Here is a 20,496-nt window from a genome sequence, read left to right on the forward strand (position 1 = left end):
TTCAACTGCTTGCGGGTCATCATGCCGGTGGTCGGGCGGATGAGCGGCTCGGGACGTTCAGCGGGTGCCGTAGGTCAGCTGGGAGATGTCCGGTGCCAAAAACGAGCGATATTTCGGCCGGGAGAAGGATCACTGCAGTGTGTTGTCAGGGAGCTCTGTGAGACACGTCCGCTCACATGCCGCTCTTGGCCACGCCCCCCGTACCTGAATGTTAAACAATGCAACAGTTTTCCATTATCACTGGTCAAAGCCAAAGTCCTATCCAAGTTGCACATATCCCAAGTTGTGTCAAAGTTGCACTCCAAAGTCGGCGCAACGTTGGAATCGTACAAGTGTGAATTTAGCATAAATAGGCTTATAACATCTAATGATACAAAGTCATAGAGAGTTATTCTGATAAGGATGTGTGATTCTGCTTAGGCCCCTTTCACACTTGTGCAACTTGGCCTGCAAAGTCGCATGACAAGTTGTACCCCATAATTTCCATTGAGTACCATTCCCATCTGTGCGACTTCAAAGTAGTCCCTGCACTACTTTTGGTCCGACTTTGATGCGAGTTGAGGTCCATAGTTTTTAAAATTACACATGCATTCCCTGAAGTAGCGGTAGTGTGAAAGGGACCTTAGCAAAACAAATTGCCTGTATATCCAAAACATGACAACTATGTTTCCTGCTGGATTACGGTAGTTTGAAAGATATAGAAAGCTAGGGGCATGAACATACATATATGGAATTCTAATCACTGTCAAGGATAGTTCATGAATTGTGTAGCACAATATTCCTTTTTCTTTTTTTATGGAAACATGAAAAGCAGACGTTGAATATGACTTTTGACATTTTATATCCAAGTGCTCCAGTTTTTACATCATGCATCTCATTTTGCAAACACTAAAGAAAAATTCAACACAAAGTAAACACCATTCCTAATAATGTGTATAATTGATCCCAGATCTTTCTCACAAAAGATTCTTGTGTTGTGGATCAAGCACTTGTCTGGGTCTATTACCAGTTCCCTAGGGAGCACTGAATGATGGATTCAAGGTACTAATTAAGTGATTTCCTGCTCTGGGGATTTAGGTAGAGAGGAATTCCTGGCCACAAAGACTGTGTACTACCTGCTGACTCTGAAAAAGATGAAGAGAATCTTTCCACTGCCAACCTGAAGTTACAGAGAATCACTTAGTAGTGTAACAGGTGAGGCACTGTTCTTATTTGTGAATCTTAAAAGAAGCCAGTATGTTAAATGAACAGACTGGTGTATGAAGCCAAAAAAGGGATGAATGAGATTTTAATTAATTGCAGTTAATTATTAAAATACCTCAAGACATTATTCTACTAGACAGATAATGGTTCAGAGAGCTACTGATTCACTTTTGTTACAAGCTGAGATTCCATTTTTATGTTAAAAATTCAATTTACAGAGAAATATTCAAAGAATATGTCAGATCACATTTTATTCTAGGGGAAACTGAACATCATGGGCCGGATTCACAAAACACTTACGCCGACGTATCTCGAGATACGATGCGTAAGTGTAAATATGCCCTGCCGTATCTGTGCGCCGTGCCCACAAAACTAGATACGCCTGAAAATAGGCTTCATCCGACCGACGTAACTTTCCTACGCCGGCGTATCGTTGGCGCATATTTACGCTGGCTGCAAGTTGTACTCCCATTGATTTCCAATGCACCTATGCAAATGAGGGAGATACGCCGATTCATGAACGTACTTGCGCTCGGCGCATAATATACGCGCTTTGCGTAAGTCCTACGTCCGGCGTAAAGTTATTCCACATATAGGAGGCGCAAGTCATGCAAAGGTATGGACCAGGGAACACAGCCGCCGTATTTTACGTTGTTTATGTAGTACGTGAATAGGGCTAGGCGTAGGTTACGTTCACGTCGTAGGCAGTGATTCGACGTATCTTAGGCAGTTGTTTCGACGTGATTCTGAGCATGCGCACTGGGATGCGTCCACGGGACGGCGCATGCGCCGTACATTATTCGTAAGTTTATGACGCTCAGTCCTTCATTTACATGGGGTCACGCCTCATTAGCATGTCTCACGCACACTTCTACCTACGCTGTTTTACGCTGAGGAAACCCAGCGTAGATTTGAGAGCGACTGGGGGCGAGTGCTTTGTGAATACTGTGCTTGCCTCTGTGCGCTGCGCCGGCGTAGCGTATATTCGATGCGCTACGCCGGCATAAATATGCACCAATGTATGTAAATCCGGGCCCATGTCTGTTGTGGGGTTTATGTATCGGTACCTCTGTACCACTGCGATTTATTGAAGTTTCTGACCTAATCATAGACCTTACTGCATAAAGAACATTTAGTTACAGTAGGACAATCATCTGTCATTGCTTTTTTAACCACTTGCTTACTGGGCACATATACCCCCTTCCTGCCCAGGCGAAATTTCAGCTTTCGGCACTGTCACGCTTTGAATGACAATTGCGCGGTCGTGCGATGTGGCTCCCAAAATAAAATTTATTTTTTCCCACAAATAGAGCTTTCTTTTGGTGGTATTTGATCACTTGTGTGGTTTTTATTTTTTGCGCTATAAACAGAAATAGAGTGACAATTTTGAAAGAAACACCATATTTTTTACTTTTTGCTATAATAAGTATCCCATTTAAAAAAAAAACAATTTTTTTCAGTTTAGTCTGATACGTATTCTTCTACATATTTTTGGTAAAAAAAATTGCAATAAGCGTATAGTGATTGGTTTGCGCAAACGTTATAACGCCTACAAAATAGGGGATAGAATTATTACTTTTTTTTATAATTTTTTGTTTTACTAGTAATGGCGGCGATCTGAGTTTTTTTTTTTTCACGACTGCGATATTACGGCGGACACATCGGATACTTTTGACACATTTTTGGGACCATTCACATTTATACAGCAAACAATGCATTAAAAATGCACTGATATAAATGTGACTGGCAGGGAAGGGGTTAACACTAGGGAGCGAACAAGGGGTTAAATATGTTCCCTGCTAGGTGATTCTTACTGTGGGGGGAGGGGACTGACTGGGGTAGGTGACCAATGGTTTTCCCTATGTACAAGAGACACACCATTGGTCTCCTCTCCCTAAGGCCCCATGCACACGAAACGCTGGTAAACGCGTGTTCAGAGGCAGTTGGACAGCTTTTTCAACTGCCCCTGAACACATTCAATGTTATCCTATGTGTTCATGCACACAGTCTCGTTTATTGCCGTTTTTAGGCAGTTGCGTTTAACCTTGTTTTTCCAGGAGCAAAGAAATGGGTTCAGACGCAAACGTTTTCCACGTTTCAGACGCAAAACACGGTGCTGCGATTAAGTTTATAGGCGTTTTTAAAGGTGACCTATTTTTTTACATTAGAAATCTCAAAAATGATGGCAAATGATGAAAAAACATAAAAAAACATAAAAAAACAGTAATTGCTTGCATTACATTGTGGACAATCCACAACTTGTGGCAGGTGACGTGGCCAATGGACAATCCACAACTCGTGGCAGGTGACATGGCCAGGTGACGTGGCAAGTGGACAATCCACAACTTGTGACAGGTGACGTGGCAGGTGACGTGGCCAGGTTATGTGGTAAGTGGACAATCCACAACTTTTGGCAGGTGATGTGGCCAGGTGACGTGGCCAGGTGACGTGGCCAGGTGACGTGGCCAGGTGACGTGGCCAGGTGACGTGGCCAGGTGACATGGCCTGGTGACGTGGCAAGTGGACAATCCACAACTTGTGGCAGGTGACGTGGCAAATAATGTGGCCAGGTGATGTGGCAAGTGAACAATCCACAACTTGTGGCCAGGTGATGTGAACAGGTGACGTGGCTAGGTGACGTGGCAAGTGGACAATCCGCAACTTGTAGCAGGTGACGTGGCCAGATGACATTGCCAGGTGACTTGGCCAGTGGACAATCCACAACTTGTGGCAGGTGACGTGGCCAGGTGATGTGGCCAGGTGACGTGGCAGGTGATGTGGCCAGGTGACGTGGCCGGTGGACAGTCTACAACTTGTGGCAGGTGACGTGGCAAGTGACATGGCCAGGTGATGTGGCAAGTGAAAAATCCACAACTTGTGGCAGGTGACGTGGCCAGGTGACGTGGTCAGTGGACAATCCACAACTTGTGGCCAGGTGATGTGCCAGGTAACGTGGCAGGTGACGTAGCCAGGTGACGTGGCAAGTGGACAATCCGCAACTTGTGGCAGGTGACGTGGCAAGTGGACAATCCACAACTTGTGGCAGGTGACGTGGCCAGGTGATTTGGCAAGTGGATAATCCACAACTTGTGGCAGGTGACGTGGCCAGGTGACATGGCCAGGTGACGTTGCAAGTGGACAATCCACAACTTGTGGCAGGTGTCATGGTCAGGTGACGTGGCCAGTGGACAATCCACAACTTGTGGCAGGTGACGTGGCCAGTGGACAATCCACAACTTGTGGCAGGTGACGTGGCCAGGTGACATAGCAAGTGGACAATCCACAACTTGTGGCAGGTGACGTGGCCAGGTGACATGGCCAGGTGACGTGGCAAGTGGACAATCCACAACTTGTGGTAGGTGACGTGGCCAGGTGATGTGGCAAGTGAACAATCCACAACTTGTGGCAGATGACGTGGCCAGGTGACATGGCAGGTGACGTGGCCAGTGGACTATCCACAACTTGTGGCAGGTGACGTGGCAAGTGGACAATCCGCAGCTTGTGGCAGGTGATGTGGCAAGTGACACGCTAAATACAAGTACACTGCTGCTCTCTCAGCTGCTACTCACTGTGGTCTCACAAAATGGCTGAAATGGTTAAATAATACTGTTATTTGAGCTTAGGGAGGGTCTTATGATGTTTCTTAACTAAACGCTTATAAACGCAAATGCGGTAAAACGCTGCAAAATTTGCGGCAAAACTGGCGTTTTTAAACGCCAGTTTAAAACGCCACGCCACCTGCCACAAGTTGTGGATTGTCCACTGGCCACGTTACCTGCCATGTCACCTGGCCACGTCATCTGCCACAAATTGTGGATTGTTCACTTGCCACATCACCTGGCCACGTCACTTGGCGTTTTTAAACGCCAGTTTTAGTCTTTAAAAACGTGTGTTCAGCAGACTTTGCACCGGTGTCCCGTGTGCATGGGGCCTAACAGGACACACAGAGTTCCAAGTCCCTGGCTCTGTGACTGCCGATCGCAGGTGTCTGGCGGACATCACGGCAGCCAGGCACGCGCATCGGCACATGGCCAGAGGCCGTATATTGACGGCCTCCCGGCAGATTAGAGCCGCCTTGCGGCCGTAAATAGTTGGCCACCGGATGGCAAGTGATTAAATACACCTGGGTACTAAGAGGTAACATTGTGAAATAAAGGAGGTTTCACTCAGGCAACTGGGTTCAGCCTCCTAAATAAAATAAAAAAACAGTGCCTTCATTCTCAGAAACAACATAAGGGCATATGAACGACAGTTTGTGTTGCTTGCATTGGTGTTACTTGGGTGAGGTTTTTCTCTGATTCAAACCCTCTCACATGCGCTTTCTTTCCCCTGATGCAGTAGCGCTGAGCTCAGTGTTTGAGAGTTCAATCCTGTGATGGTGGAGGTGAGGTGCCAACATTCTGGGAGTATTCCAGTCAGGCTTCATGAAGTACGTAAATGGCCTAAACCTATGTAGCACTACCGCCGAAGGAGCTGCTGCTTTGTTTTGGGCGGCATGTTACCTCGTGTTTCTCTGATGTCTTGGGGTGATTGGTGAAAGTTGTAGTAACAGAATGATCACGACAGGTGTCCTTTTCTGTGCTCTTTATTACCCAGCTGGGTAAAAACAATAAAACTTGGTGAAGAGTAGAGGTAGAAGAAGATATGAAAACAGCAGATCCAGATGTCAGAATTAGGGAAACAGTCCTGCTCCCACATGTAATGTCTTTTTCACTGTTGTGGAAATTTAATGACGATGTATTTAATATGTATTGTCATAGTGGCACCCATTGTTGGTTTTCTGTGACACTCCAGCCTGAGTGGGTTTAGCGCACCTGGACAGGCCTCTCTCACTGGCCTGGCAGCCAGAATGTCACTCAAACCTTGGGAAAAAGTCTCTGCCAGAGACCCTCCTAGTAAATGAACAGCAGAGGTAATCCTCCTTAGCAGACTTGGCACCTGGATCTCCTTCAGGTAGTTTTAAATTAGGGTACCGACTGACAAGCGGCCAACATCCAGCCTTTCAGTGTCCGGTTCCCCTGGTCCCCAATTGATAGTCAGGCCCTTATCGGAACACCAGCCTCTCTTGGTACTCCTCAGGCAGACTCTCCCTCATACGGCCTTCTCCAACTGGATGGATGACCCAGGACCTTCTCAAGTGGGACCCAGTCGATTACTGAGTCCCCAAGCGGCAGATCAATTGCTCCAGGCCAACGTGGTCCCGAAACCAGGATCCTTGCATTGCACGCGCAACCCCGGCCCGGAAGGTCATTCACCAGGACGGCGTAAAGTGGATACCCTAAAGATGGTCGCCATACGAGGAGAGACCCAGGTAAATGGCGTCTGCCTCATAAATACCCTCTCCCAGCATGCACAGCGAGGCCAAATCCTCCTGATAGGCTGCTGGGCAAGAGCACCCATTTCTTGACTCCACTGCTGCCACCTGCCAACCTGGGGTGGGGTCAGCACCCCAGAAACAGAATGGACCACAGCACAGCCAAAGCTGAGACAGAGACCCAAATTTAAACAAATCAAATTGGTCAGTCCACCAAATCTCTGACCCCCTCTAAATTTAACATAGCACCGGTACTGGAAAGTGACTAGGCGCTACACCTATTAACAAGGGTATTAACTTTTGTCACACAAGGAAAAAACAAAAGGTAAAGGCCGCTCCAAGGGTAGTAAGACCAAAGATTTTTTTTATAACTAAAGCAGAGTGACTTACATTTTGTAGCCTAAAGACCGGCTCATCAATATGTCAGGGATGCCAAGATGAAGATTTGCTGGATGACAGAAACCAGATTTCATGCCAGTCTCTCCCCAGGGGATGTAATGGAAGTTGTCCACTTTCGTCTTGGAGGTCTATGGAACGGAGCATGGCATCAGCAGGGATGACGTCACTGGGACCAGAATGTAACGCGTTTCAGAGCATGCACTGTGCCAACCACTTGGCATGCATGCTCCTTTCTTAAAGATCCACCCACCGATGACACCACCAGAGGATCCAGATTGCAACAGGACACATTTCAAGGAAATCTTCCTTCACAGCCGAAGAAGAGGAAGATTTCCTTGAAACGCATCCTGTTGCGATATGGATCCTCTGGTGGTGTTATCGGGGTGGTGGACCTTTTTGTCACAAGGACATTAGATGGTGGCTCAGCGCCTAGGAAGAGTTGGCACAGTCTCAGCGGTCCGGACGCTGGGTTATGGGCTAGTCTCCTGTATGGCTCTATACAGTGCACTGACAGTGGCACACAGTTTTGTCCTTAATTGCTCCAGATGCATCTACCTTTGTGAGTAGGATCTTTTTAGACTGTTTTAATTGTCTTCAAACACGTGTATACCATCCTCCATGGTTGACAGCAGCATAATATTAGTATCAGTTTTTTAAAGAGGAGTTCCAGGCTCCCGCAAAGAAATTCAAAGCCAGAAGCTACAAATACTAATATTAGGACACTTAACTGTGCAGGGTTCCCACGATGTTGGCACCCCAGATGATTTTTGGATTAGCTTTCAGGTGCTGCTGACGCCCCCATTCGTAGTAGGGGAACCCGGCAGTGAAGCCTATTCGGCTTCACAACCGGTTCCCTACTGCGCATGCGCGAAGCGTGCTGCACTTTCTAATTGGCCCAGTAAGGGAGGAAGGAGGAGGGGGGGCCTGAACTTCCGAGTAAAGTGAGGACAGGTACTTGTCAAAAACAGGTCCCTGTTCCCTCCTCCCCCCGAAATGTGTCAAATGTGGCATCGGAAGGGGGAGGAATCAGTTAAGTGGAGGTTCCACTTTTAAGTGGAACTCCACTTTAATTTCTAGTCCAGGAATTCCACTCATTATTATTTGGTATTTGCCTTGTATGCCATTTGATTTTTTGGGGATATTTCGTTTTTTTGTTTTTTTTTTAGAGTGAAACACATACATTGAGCAATTGCTCCTGTTTCTTTTACTGTCTTTAGAGAAAGTCAGAGTCAAATCTCAACACTCTCTACCTCCTAACACTGCCAGTCTATCGGATACCCACCCCTTAAGTCCCCTCTTATGAGATACTGGAACTTTTTTTTATATATGTACAGCCCATCAATAGAACTGGATGCTGTGCAAATTTTACAGCACAATAGTACATGCGCTCTCTTTCACTTCCTGTGCTTTCATCCTTTAGTCTAAACCATTTTTTTTTACAAATTGTAAACAAATTCAGCCCTGAGCCTCTTTCTGAGATTTGTGAGTTTACAAATTAAAAAAAAAAATTTTGGTAGAAAATTACTTTTATTTTTTTTATATCCTAGAGAATAAAATGGGAGTCCGTTGCAATACTTTGTCACACCGTATTTGCGCAGTGGTTTTACAAGCGCACTTTTTGGAAAAAATACACTTTTTTTAAATAATAAAATAAGACAACAGTAAAGTTACCCCAATTTTTTTTTTATATTATGAAAGATAATGAGTAAATTTATACCCAACATGTCACGCTTGAAAATTGCGCCCACTTGGGGAATGACTAAAAAACTTTAGCTCTTAAAAATCTCCATAGGGGAAGTTTAAATTTTTTTAAGTTAGAGGCGGTCTAGGGCTAGAATTATTGCTCCCGCTCTAAAGATTGCGGTGATAGCTCACATGTTTGGTTTGAACACCGTTTTCATATGCGGGCGCTGCTCACGTATGCGTTCACTTCTGCACGCGCGCTTGGAGGGACGGGGCACGTATTTGTCTTTATTTTTTTTTTACACTGTTCTTATATTTACACTAAAATGCAATAAAAAATAAATAAAAAATGTTGTTTTTAAAAAAAAATAAAAAACATTTTTTCTCTTAAGAGCTATGAGTAGACGTGACGTTTTGACATCGCTTCTACCCTGCAATGGTATGGAGACAGGTGAGGTCATCTTCCACTCACTCGTCTACATACCTAACAGGAGAGCAGACCCGATCACCTCCGCTGGCGGCTCCGGTAAGCGGCAGAGGGCACTGGAGCGTGGCGGGAGGAGGGGGACCCTCTCCCGCCGCCGATAAAAGTGATCTTGCAGCGAATCTGCCTCAGAGACCACGCAAAAAGACGGGGGAGGACGTAAGTGGTTAAAAATTAAGACCATATATACTTTCAGTGCTAAGTTACGCTAAACCTCCATATAAAGTTAATCCGTGCAATAAAAAATTGATTGGTTGACACACTGTAAATAGTCCATTATATTGAAGATGAATTTCCAATGTGAGACTGACACACGATACACCCAAGAATCGTGATGAGAAGAATAGATGTAATTTCCACCTCTACCGCTTACCGACTCCAAATGATCTCCTATTACGGGAGATCACACACACTTTCGGCTTAAAGAGGTTGTAAGACTTTGTTTTTTAAAAAAACATGTTATACTTGCCTCCACAGGGCAGTTTCGTTTTGCACAGAGTGGTCCCGATCCTCGTCTTCTGGGGTCCTTCGGCGGCTGTCTCGGCTCCTCCCCGCAAGAGCTAACCCCCTTTATGGGAAGCGGTCTCCCAAGGGGGTTAGCTTGCGGGCGCACTCCCGTGATACAGCCGGCGCCTCTAGCCGCCGACTGTATCACTAGGCTTAATGCATAGAATGCATTAAGGTAAAAAAAACACAAATCTTTACAACCCCTTTAATACCCAGCCCGGGCCTTAAGGTGTAAAGAAATGGTCCTAGTGTCTTCCCTGGTGTTATCCCTCAAAGATACAGATTGTCAGATGGTCCCCATGGGGAAATAAAAACTTCCATACTGTAAAATCTTTTGGTGGTTTTGATGAAGTAAAAAGTATTGCACTTTTTCAAACAAAAAAATGCAGCATAAACACTGATGCCGGCCTGCTCTTGATTGCAGCCCATCACTCCGGGACCTGTGGGACTGCAGTGATGTCAGCACATTGCTCCTCCCTACGCATTTCGTCACAATCAACGTTTTCCAGGGGCACAGGCAGTGTGCTGACTTGCCGCCTTATATTCATCCAACTATCCAGAAACCACACCTCGCATTGAGCTTTAAGTGATGCTTCACTGAGTCCACCATCAGATGCCCACATTGTGTAATACCAATGATCTAGTCATCCACCCTGCAGACAAGGGTGGGGGGATAGTAGTGTTGGACAGACAAGACTATCTCAAGCAAATGCACAGAATAGTTAAAGGGTTTGTAGAGGTACAAAAAAAAAATCCCTAAATAGCTTCCTTTACCTTAGTGCAGTCCTCCTTCACTTACCTTATCCTTCGATTTTGCTTTTAAATGTCCTTATTTCTTCTGAGAAACCCTCACTTCCTATTCTTCTTTCTGTAACTACACACCGTAATGCAAGGCAAAGGAAGATATTTAGGGAATTTTGTTTTACCTTTACAACCCCTTTAACCACCTAAGGTCCCCTTCACGCCGATATACGTTGGCAGAATGGCACGGCTGGGCACATCCACGTAACTGTCCTTCAAGCCCAGCCGCGGGGTCGCGCGCGTGCACACGACCCGGCCCGAAGTTCCGTGACCGCGGGACCCGCGGACCCGATCGCCGCCAGGGTCCCGTGATCAGTCCTCCGAAGCTGAAGAACGGGGAGAGGTGTGTGTAAACACACCTTCCCTGTTCTTCGTTGTGGCAGTGTCATTGATCGTGTGTTCCCTGATATAGGGAAACACGATTAATGACGTCACACGGTCAGCCCCGCCCCCTACAGTTAGAAACACATATGAGGTCACACTTAACCCATTCAGCGCCCCCTTGTGGTTAACTCCCAAACTGCAATTGTCATTTTCACATGCATTTTTATAGCATTTTTTGCTGTGAAAATGACAATGGTCCCCAAAATGTGTCAAAATTGTCCTATGTGTCTGCCATAATGTCGCGGTCACGAAAAAAATCGCTGATCACAGCCATTAGTAGTAAAAAAATAAATAATAAAAATGCAATAAAACTATCTCCTATTTTATAAACGCTATAAACCAATCAATAAACGCTTATTGCGATTTTTTTTTTACCAAAAATAGGTAGAAGAATACGTATCGGCCTAAACTGAGAAAAAAAAAGTATTTTTTATGTTTTTTGGGGATGTTTATTATAGCAAAAAGAAAAAAATATTGTTTTTTTTTCAAAATTGTCACTCTATTTTTGTTCATAGCGCAAAAAAAAACCGCAGAGGTGATCAAATACCACCAAAAGAAAGCTCTATTTGTGTGAAAAAAAGGACAGCAATTTTGTTTGGGAGCCACATCGCACGACCGCGCAATTGTCAGTTAAAGCGACGCAGTGCCGAATCGCAAAAACTGGCCAGGTCCTTTACCTGCAAAAGGTTCGGGTCTTAAGTGGTTAACCAATTTAGCCCCGGACCATTTGTCAGCCTAAAGACCAGAGGTGTTTTTACAATTTGGCACTGCGCTGCTTTAACTGGTAATTGTGCGGTCATACAATGTTGTACCCAAACAAAATTTGCGTCCTTTTTTCCCCACAAATAAAGCTTTCTTTTGATGGCATTTGATTGTCTCTGCTATTTTTAATGTTTGCAATATAAACGGAAAAAGACCGAAAATTAAAAAAAAAAAAAGACATTTTCTACTTTTTGTTATAAGAAAAATCGAACAAACTCAATTTTAGTCATACATTTGGGCCAAAATGTATTCAGCCACATGTTTTCAGTAAAAAAAAAAATGCCAATAAGCGTATATTCATTGGTTTGTGCAAAAGTTATAGCGTCTACAAACTAGGGTACATTTTCTGGAATTTACACAGCTTTTAGTTTATGACTGCCTATCTCATTTCTTGAGGTGCTAAAATGGCAGGGCAGTACACAACCCCCCCAAATTACCCCATTTTGGAAAGTAGACACCCCAAGGAAATTGCTGAGGGGCATGTTGAGCCCACTGAATATTACATTTTTTTTGTACCAAGTGATTGAATAATGACAAAAAAAAATAAAAAATTACAAAAGTTGTAACTAAATGATATATTGCTCACACATTCCATGGTTATATGTGGAATTTCACCCCAAAATACATTCTGCTGCCTCTCCTGAGTACGGGGATACCACATGTGTGGGACTTTTTGGGAGCCTAGCTGTGTACGGGCCCCCGAAAACCAATCATGGCCTTCAGGATTTCTAAGGGCATACATTTTTGATTTCATTCCTCACTACCTATCACTACCTATCACAGTTTTGAAGGCCATAAAATGCCAAGATGGCACAAACCCCTCCCAAATTACCCAATTTTGGAAAGTAGACACTCCAAGCTATTTGCTGAGAGGCATGGTGAGTATTTTACAGCGCTCATTTATTTTTGAAAATGAAGAAATATATATATATTTTTTTTCTTTTTTCAATTTTCAAATCTTTGTGACAAAAAGCAAGATCTGCAAAATACTCACCATACCTCTCAGCAAATAGCTTGGGGTGTCTACTTTCCAAAATGGGGTCATTTGGGGGGGTTTTGTGCCATCTGGGCATTCCATGGCCTCTGAAACTGTGATAGGCAGTGAGGAGTGAAATCAAAAATGTACACCCTTAGAAAGCCTGAAGGCGGTGCTTGGTTTTTGGGGTCCCGTACGTGGCTAGGCTACCCAAAAGTCTCACATGTGGTATCCCCGTACTCAGGAGCAGTAACATAATGTATTATGGGGTGTAATTCCACATATGCCCATTGCATGTTTGAGTAATATATAATTCAGTGACAACTTTGTGCAAAAAAAAAATTAAATTAATAATTCTCTTTCCCGCAACTTGTGTCAAAATATAAAATATTTCATGGACTCCACATACCTCTCAGCAAATAGCTTGGGGTGTCTACTTTCCAAAATGGGGTCATTTGGGGGGGTTTTGAAATGTCCTGGCATTTTATGCACAACATTTAGAAGCTTATATCACACATCACCCACTCTTCTAACCACTTGAAGACAGAGCCCTTTCTGACACTTTTGTTTACATGAAGACATTTTTTTTTTTTTTGCAAGAAAATTGTGTTAAACCCCCATACATTATATATTATTTTAAAGCAAAGGCCCTACAGATTAAAATGGTGGGTGTTGCATTTTTTTTCCACGCAGTATTTGTGCAGCGATTTTTCAAACGCATTTTTTTGATTAAATAAAAAAGATGATCTTAGGCCGAGTACATAGATACCAAACACGACATGCTTTAAAATTGCGCACAAATGCGCAGTGGTGACAAACTACATACATTTTTAGAAGCCTCTACAGGTTACCACATTAGATTTACAGAGGAGGTCTACTGCTAAAATTACTGCCCTCGATCTGACCTTTACGGTGATACCTCACATGCATGCTACAATTACTGTTTACATATGTCGCCAGACTGACGCTTATATTTTCCTTTGTGCGAGAGCAGGGGGGGACATGGGTGCTTTTTTTTTATTATTATTATTATTTATTTAGCTTTTTTAATTTTATTTTAAACTGTTCCTTCCTTTTTTTATTTTTTTTAATCTTTATTGTTCTCTTAGGGCATGTAAATATCCCCTATGATAGCAATAGTTAGTGACAGGTACTCCTTTTTTAAAAAAAAATTGGGTCTATTAGACCCTAGATCTCTCCTCTGCCCTCAAAGCATCTGACCACACCAAGATCGGTGTGATAAAATGTTTTCCCACTTTTCCAATGACGCTGTTTATATCCGGGGGGGGGGGGACATTTCCTCCCACTGCTTGTAAAAGCAGTCTAGAGGATAATTGGCCGCTAGGATTGCTTTTACATGAAAGCCGACCGCTGGCTGAAAAGAATGATACCAACATGATACCTAAACCGCAGGCATCATTCTGGTATAACCATTCAAAGTCCAGCAACATACCATACGTTGATGGTTCTTGTTGGACATGTATTGTAATCTTTTTTTTCATGCAGCCTGTTGGCTGAACGAAAAAAAGAGATTGATCGGTGGGTATGCCCACCATTAGAATACCTCCCTTCATCCACCTACTTCTAATGATGGGCATACATGCACCATTTATATATGCCGAAGCATGGGGGCATCCTCCCGCAAAAAAGTTATGCCGCTCTCACACGGTCGGACTTTTCCACTGGCAAGCCCCTGTCGGAATTTCGACCGTATGCACGCGGCATAAAAAGTTATGGCGCATATACACAGTCGGACTTTTCCATGGGCAAGCTTCCGTCAGAATTTCGACCATATGTACGCGGTATTAGGAGCAAAATCGCTCCTCCGCCCCTAATGCCCCCATGCTTCGGTATATATGCTCTTTTTTTAACTGTGGTAGTAAAATCACCTGCTACAGTGTTGGAGTCACGGCTTTATGTATCGTGGGAGCAAACGCTGTTGCTGTCACACTAAATAAATCCGTGCTGCAACTGAATGGCATACCTGCTAAGCAAATGATTGTTAACATTAAAACAAAGTAACATTACATTTTAACAGTAAGACCTTACCATACCATACCTGCAAAGCAAATTCCCAAAAAAAACAGTAAAAAATAAAAAAAAATTTAACGCAACCTGTGCCTAAAAAATATATATGCCAAAGCATGGGGGCATCCTCCTGCAAAAAAGTTATGCCACGTACACACGGTCGAACTTTTCCACAGGCAAGCCTCCGTCGGAATTTCGACCATATGTACGCGGCATTAGGAGCAAGCCTCCAAACAATGGTTAACAATAAAACAAACATTACAGTATAACATAGTAAAAATAGAGAGAACAATAGATATAGAACAATAGTGAGTGGACAGTAGAGAGTGAACAATAAAGAGAGAGGAGAAAAATACAACCACAACTATTTTTGGATTCTTTATTTTATATATTTTTTGTGTTGTCTGAGTTTTTTTTTTCCACTTTCCTTTCACTTTTATAAAAACTGTAAAAAAACTGTAAACTGAACGTTGCAGATTATGGTCTCTCAAAATGTGATGGCCATCACATCTTCCGAGACCCTGTGTTAGTGTGCCTAGGACTGTGTGGTGCTGTAGGATCTGACGTTAGCGGTAGTTTGATGTGGCTTTTCCGCGGTGACATCCGAACTCCTTACCCGACACCCAAGGGCTCTGTTGTCTAATGACACATTGCCCGCCCCTGGCCACGCCCTTCATTTGCCCTCTCCTGTCCGAACCATCCCTGCCTCCCCTGTAACACCTCGCTATCAGCGTGTGTCTGGCTGCTATGCTGTTCTGTGATGGTGAGCCGCTGACGTCACGCCGCTTAGCATTGTGGGGATTGTAGGCGCGCTACGGGGTGCGCAAATGCGCGTTGGCCACTCTTTTGTCCGCAGCTGTTCAGTGATGCTCATCGCTGATCAGCTGGGGGGCTATTTAAACAGGCTCAGTCAGCAATTGTTTGCTGTTGAGCCTGTTGGGCGCTGATACATGGTTTTGCTTTGCTAAAGGTAAATTTATTTGTTCTATTTGTGATTTCATTTTTGGGCTTTCCCTTTTTATGTTTGGCTGACTTGACTGTCATCCTTGTCAGTTTAGGACCTTCTTTTGAATGGTCGTCTTTTTTTCATTTAGATTTTTCCAGGTTTCATCCTTATTTACCCTCACAATCCTTGGGCTGTGCTGAACTCCATAGCAATCTACCCATTGATTAACACTGCTAGCTCAAACCAGGTATGTATAGAGGCTATTTTAGCCCCTGATTAGGGACAAGTATACACAGGTTATTACTTTGTGGTCTTTTTAACCCCTAATTAGTTCTTTTTGAATTTCTGTTTTTTATTTAGTTTGCAATATTAGCCCCCTGCAACCACACTAAGGTTCGATTGGTGTTTTGGGTGACTTTGCAGTTTGCTACATCTGTCTCTGCTTCTTGTGTAGACCTGGGGTAGGTACAGCATTTGTTTTGGCACTCAGCTTTTTCACAATGGTTATTTACACATATTGGAACCATTTTTGCTCATTTATTTCCTGAGAATGTAGCCTTGTTTTGAAACATTCATTTTTCATATATTCTGAACTAATTACCTGTATGTATCTTTTAATAGATTGTACAAAACATATTGATTGACCCATACCCCTGAGGAAGGCAGCGATTTGCCGAAACATGTTGGGACTTTGTAACAACCCATGTTAATTCTAGTCTACCTTTAATGTTTTTAAACCTTTCGAATTATCAATAAAATGTTTATATCTATTTTTGGAGTCGATTATATTTTCTGTGACTTGTTTAAGGCATCGCTATAATTCCTTTTTTTCACAACCCTATACCATTACCCCATAGGGATGAGGTGTCGGATTCAACAAAAACCAAATCACTTTTTTTCACAATATCAGAATGTGTTTTTTTGGGTGTAATTGTAATTATGTATATGCTGTGTGTTAAAAATAACTTGTTAAAACAACAATGTTGTGAAAAAAGGTTTTATTTTATTTAATTTTCAAAAAAATCATGGCAAAAAAAAAAGACAATTTCAAAAAGCTCACCATGCCTCTTACTAAATACCTTGGACTGTCTACTTTCTAAAGAGGGTAATTTGGGGGTATTTATTTTGTCCTGACATACTGTATTAGGGCATCAAGAAATGGGAGAAGTCAGTACATTTGGATTGATGAATTGTTAAATCTTATACCATAATCTGTAAACTCTGTACCTTTCACAAAGGCTATATGATATACACTGAGTTTTTTTTTTCACTGAAGAAATTTAGCCATCATATCTCCTCTCAAGCATCTCTTCTCCAGAGAGAATAAAATGTTTGTAGTCTTTCCCTATAACTGAGGTCTTCTAGTCCCTTTATTAGCTTTTTTGCTCTTCTCTGAACTCTTTCCAGTTCCAGCACATCCTTCTTGAGGACCGGTGCCCAGAACTGGATGGCATACTCAAGATGCGGCCGGACCAGAGTCTTGTAGAGTGGGAGAATTATTGTTTTATCTCTGAAATAAATCCCCTTTTTGATGCATGTTAATATTGTGTTGGCTTTGCATGCCATTGCTGAGCCTGTCATCTGCTGGGCCGAGAAAGGGGGAGAAAAAAAGAACAGGAACGATCCAATGTGATTTATTAAAAAAAAAAAGTAAAATGACAGCCACCAAGACAATGACACAGGGCCCAGGAGGTGACACATTTCACACTGCCAACAGTGCTTCTTCAAAACTATGGCAAACGGAAGCATTGAGCCTTATAAAGGCTCCACCCCCCCCCATACAGGTGCAAGATAATGCAATCAGTTGCGTTGAGTATCTGACAAGCGGATTCCAAACAGCTGTACATATATACCTCTGTGTAGAAATCTCCCATTACATATACTATCCAGTGCTAAGAATTTAAGAATTAAAATATGACATAAGGTGTAACCCGTATATAAAGAATGACACTAGATCATGTATGCAATAAACACATGATATATACACAAAAAAAATACATACAATAAAGATGAAAATAAATTGCATAAAACCATGAATCAAGCTTACCTTAAATAGATAGAAAAATACATAACTAAGGATAAAAATATCTTATATGAACTTACAAGAAAATGTACTCTATATATGTATGGAAGTATAAAGATTCATGTAATAAAATCAAGAAAAAAAGAAAGAAACAAAAAAGTTTCCATGTTATAAAATAAACAAACAAATTAATATTGCAGACTTAAATAGGAAGAAAAATCGTAATAAAATATTGTGGGGTAAAGGATAGTAATGATTGGATCTATATCATAAATGGCAGAGCTGACACAAACAATGACTCTATCAGCTACACCATGCTCCAACTCTACCGTATGTCCATAAAAAGCACCCACAAAAAGAACCACATTTTCAGATACAAACAATGTAACCGCATCCTTACAACATCCACTCAATTACCTATGAAGCCTCGCAGTAATATATTGAGTCATTGAGTGAATATGTATATATGTGTAGAGAAGTGGAAGCCATATCTGACAATCGTTTAATTTGATTATCTCATTAAATGGACTTAAAGCGGGAGTTCACCCATTTAAAAAAAATAAATAAATCTCCCCTTAGCTTCCTGCTCGTTCGGTCTAGGGGAATCGGCTATTTATATTAAAATATGTGCAGTACTTACCCGTTTTCGAGCTGCATCTTCTTCCGTCGCTTCCGGGAATGGGTCTTCGGGAGCGGGCGTTCCTTCTTGATTGACATTCTTCCGAGAGGCTTCCGACGGTCGCATCCATCGCGTCACTCGTAGCCGAAAGAAGCCGAACGTCGGTGCGGCTCTATACTGCGCCTGCGCACCGACGTTCGGCTTCTTTCGGAAAATCGTGACGCGATGGATGCGACCGTCGGAAGCCTCTCGGAAACCTGTCAATCAAGAAGGAACGCCCATTCCCGAAGCCCATACCCGGAAGCGACGGAGAGGATGCGTCTCGTAAACGGGTAAGTACTGCACATATTTTAAAATAAATAGCCGATTCCCCTAGTAATAACGAGCATGAAGCTAAGGGGGAAAAGTGCCCTCTAAGGGTGAACCCCCGCTTTAAGATGACCAAAGGGCTATTATTATAATAATAATAATAATAATAATAATAATAATGTATCAAATCATAACAAATCCATAAATGGAACAATATCTATAGTCCATAATAATGGCTGACATCCCACTCAAAGTTAAGACCAGAAAAGGGATACGAGTCTGGAGCTGATAGATCCAGAAAACCTCCCTTCAGCATAACATACAAAAAACATCCCCTCCCCCTTTCGGGATACATACTTTCATGGTAATGGTGTTGCCTTTATGGCACTCTAACAGTGTTTTGCTATATTAGTTCCTTTTTTAGCCACACTATGAATGTGTTCATAAAAACGATCTCTCAATCATCTCATTGTCTGGCCTACATACTGTACATAACATATGTCTCAACCAGATATACTGTCTAACATAATTTGTGTAACAGTTGTAGAAGGACCTGATCTCATATTCCCTTTGATTGGATGATGCTCTAAAACAGGGGTGTCAAACTGGCGGCCCTCCAGCTGTTGCAAAACTACAAGTCCCATGAGGCATTGCAAGGCTAACAGTTACAAGCATGACTCTCACAGGCAGAGGCATGATGGGACTTGTAGTTTCGGAACAGCTGGAGGGCCGCCAGTTTGACACCCCTGCTCTAAAACTATTGTCTGCCAGAATATGACTACAACAGGGACAGCCTGATGACCCATATTTAAAGTTTCCCTTGAAGTGAAGCCATGTAAATGACTGAGTTCTACTTTTGTTGTCATAAAAACTAGGTGACAAATATTGACATAGTGTTGGCCCCCTTCTGGGTATTATATTAATACCATTCTGTAAAATATTGGCGCATGTATCATCCATATAAAGAATTGGTAAATATTTATTGATAATGGCACAAACCTCACTAAATGTATTACTGACTAGATAGGACTAGATAGGGTTCATTTATTTTTATATGGATCCACTTTCTTGCTCACGTCAGTAGTCACTAGTTCATCTCTACTTTTATGTTTGGCAATATTGTAAGCTCAATTGAGCATCCACTTGGGGTAGCCCCTGTCCGGAAAGAGTTTAAATAAGGCACTAGCCTCCTTGTTAAATTGTAAGTCATCACTACAAATGCGCTTCAATCGCAAAAACTGCCCTACGGGGATGCCTCTGATAGTGTGCTTGGGATGTCCAGACTGGGCTGAAAGTAATCTATTCCCAGATAATGGTTTCCTGTATAAAGTAGTACTTACTCCCGGTCCCTCACCCACCAAACACACATCTAAATAACATATCTTTTTTGGGATCCGCCACACATGTGAACGGAAATTTTTTGTCATTATTCAAATGTTGTAGTAGAGGGTCAAGCATGTCAGCACCATTAGTGAACACCAACAGGAGACCATCAATGTACCTTGTGACAGACCTAGCAGGGACAGAGGCTTTTGGAGAGGACTTAATGCTAGCCTCTTGCCTTCTGATTATGGGCCAGGGCCTCAAAATGGGAATGCAGATGGGTTATCCCAGCAGACGAAACTGGAACCTTAAGACTACTTTTCCAACATCCTCGAGTTGACCCGTTCGGGGTCCCACTGTGGCTGTTGGACTGTTTCCTAGGGGGGAGTATTGTCACGAACCTTGGAATACTGAAGTATTTCTCCTTGAAATCTATCGCACAGTGGTGGGTCTTCTGCCCTGTCTTAAGGCTAACCCCTCCTCCAGACGGCTCCATGGTCTGGAAGAAAAGCATTGTTTTGTGTTTGACTGTTTGTTTATGTACTTTAAGTACCCCCTGGGGCTTCTGTGTCATTACACATAACAGTCCCCCTATTCAAGCTATCAGACCAATCCCTGCTGACCCTGTTTCAAGCCCTTATTTGCATGGCCAAGAGGACCTAATTGAGAACTGCAATGTACTTTACAATTGACCAATAGGAAAGTGGTTGTTGGGGGCAGGGTGTTCAAACCGCT

General features: G+C 42.9%; 1 long non-coding RNA gene across 1 annotated transcript; it reads left to right on the top strand.

Annotated features, from left to right (window-relative positions):
• Positions 1–1,029: 1,029 nt before the first annotated feature.
• Positions 1,030–16,222, top strand: LOC120928646. The gene is made up of 4 exons (XR_005747278.1): positions 1,030–1,194; positions 15,646–15,734; positions 15,848–15,948; positions 16,109–16,222. It is a non-coding gene; the product is annotated as an uncharacterized LOC120928646 (long non-coding RNA).
• Positions 16,223–20,496: the final 4,274 nt, after the last annotated feature.

This window comes from Rana temporaria, chromosome 2 (assembly GCF_905171775.1).
Source record: "Rana temporaria chromosome 2, aRanTem1.1, whole genome shotgun sequence".
NCBI lineage: Eukaryota > Metazoa > Chordata > Amphibia > Anura > Ranidae > Rana > Rana temporaria.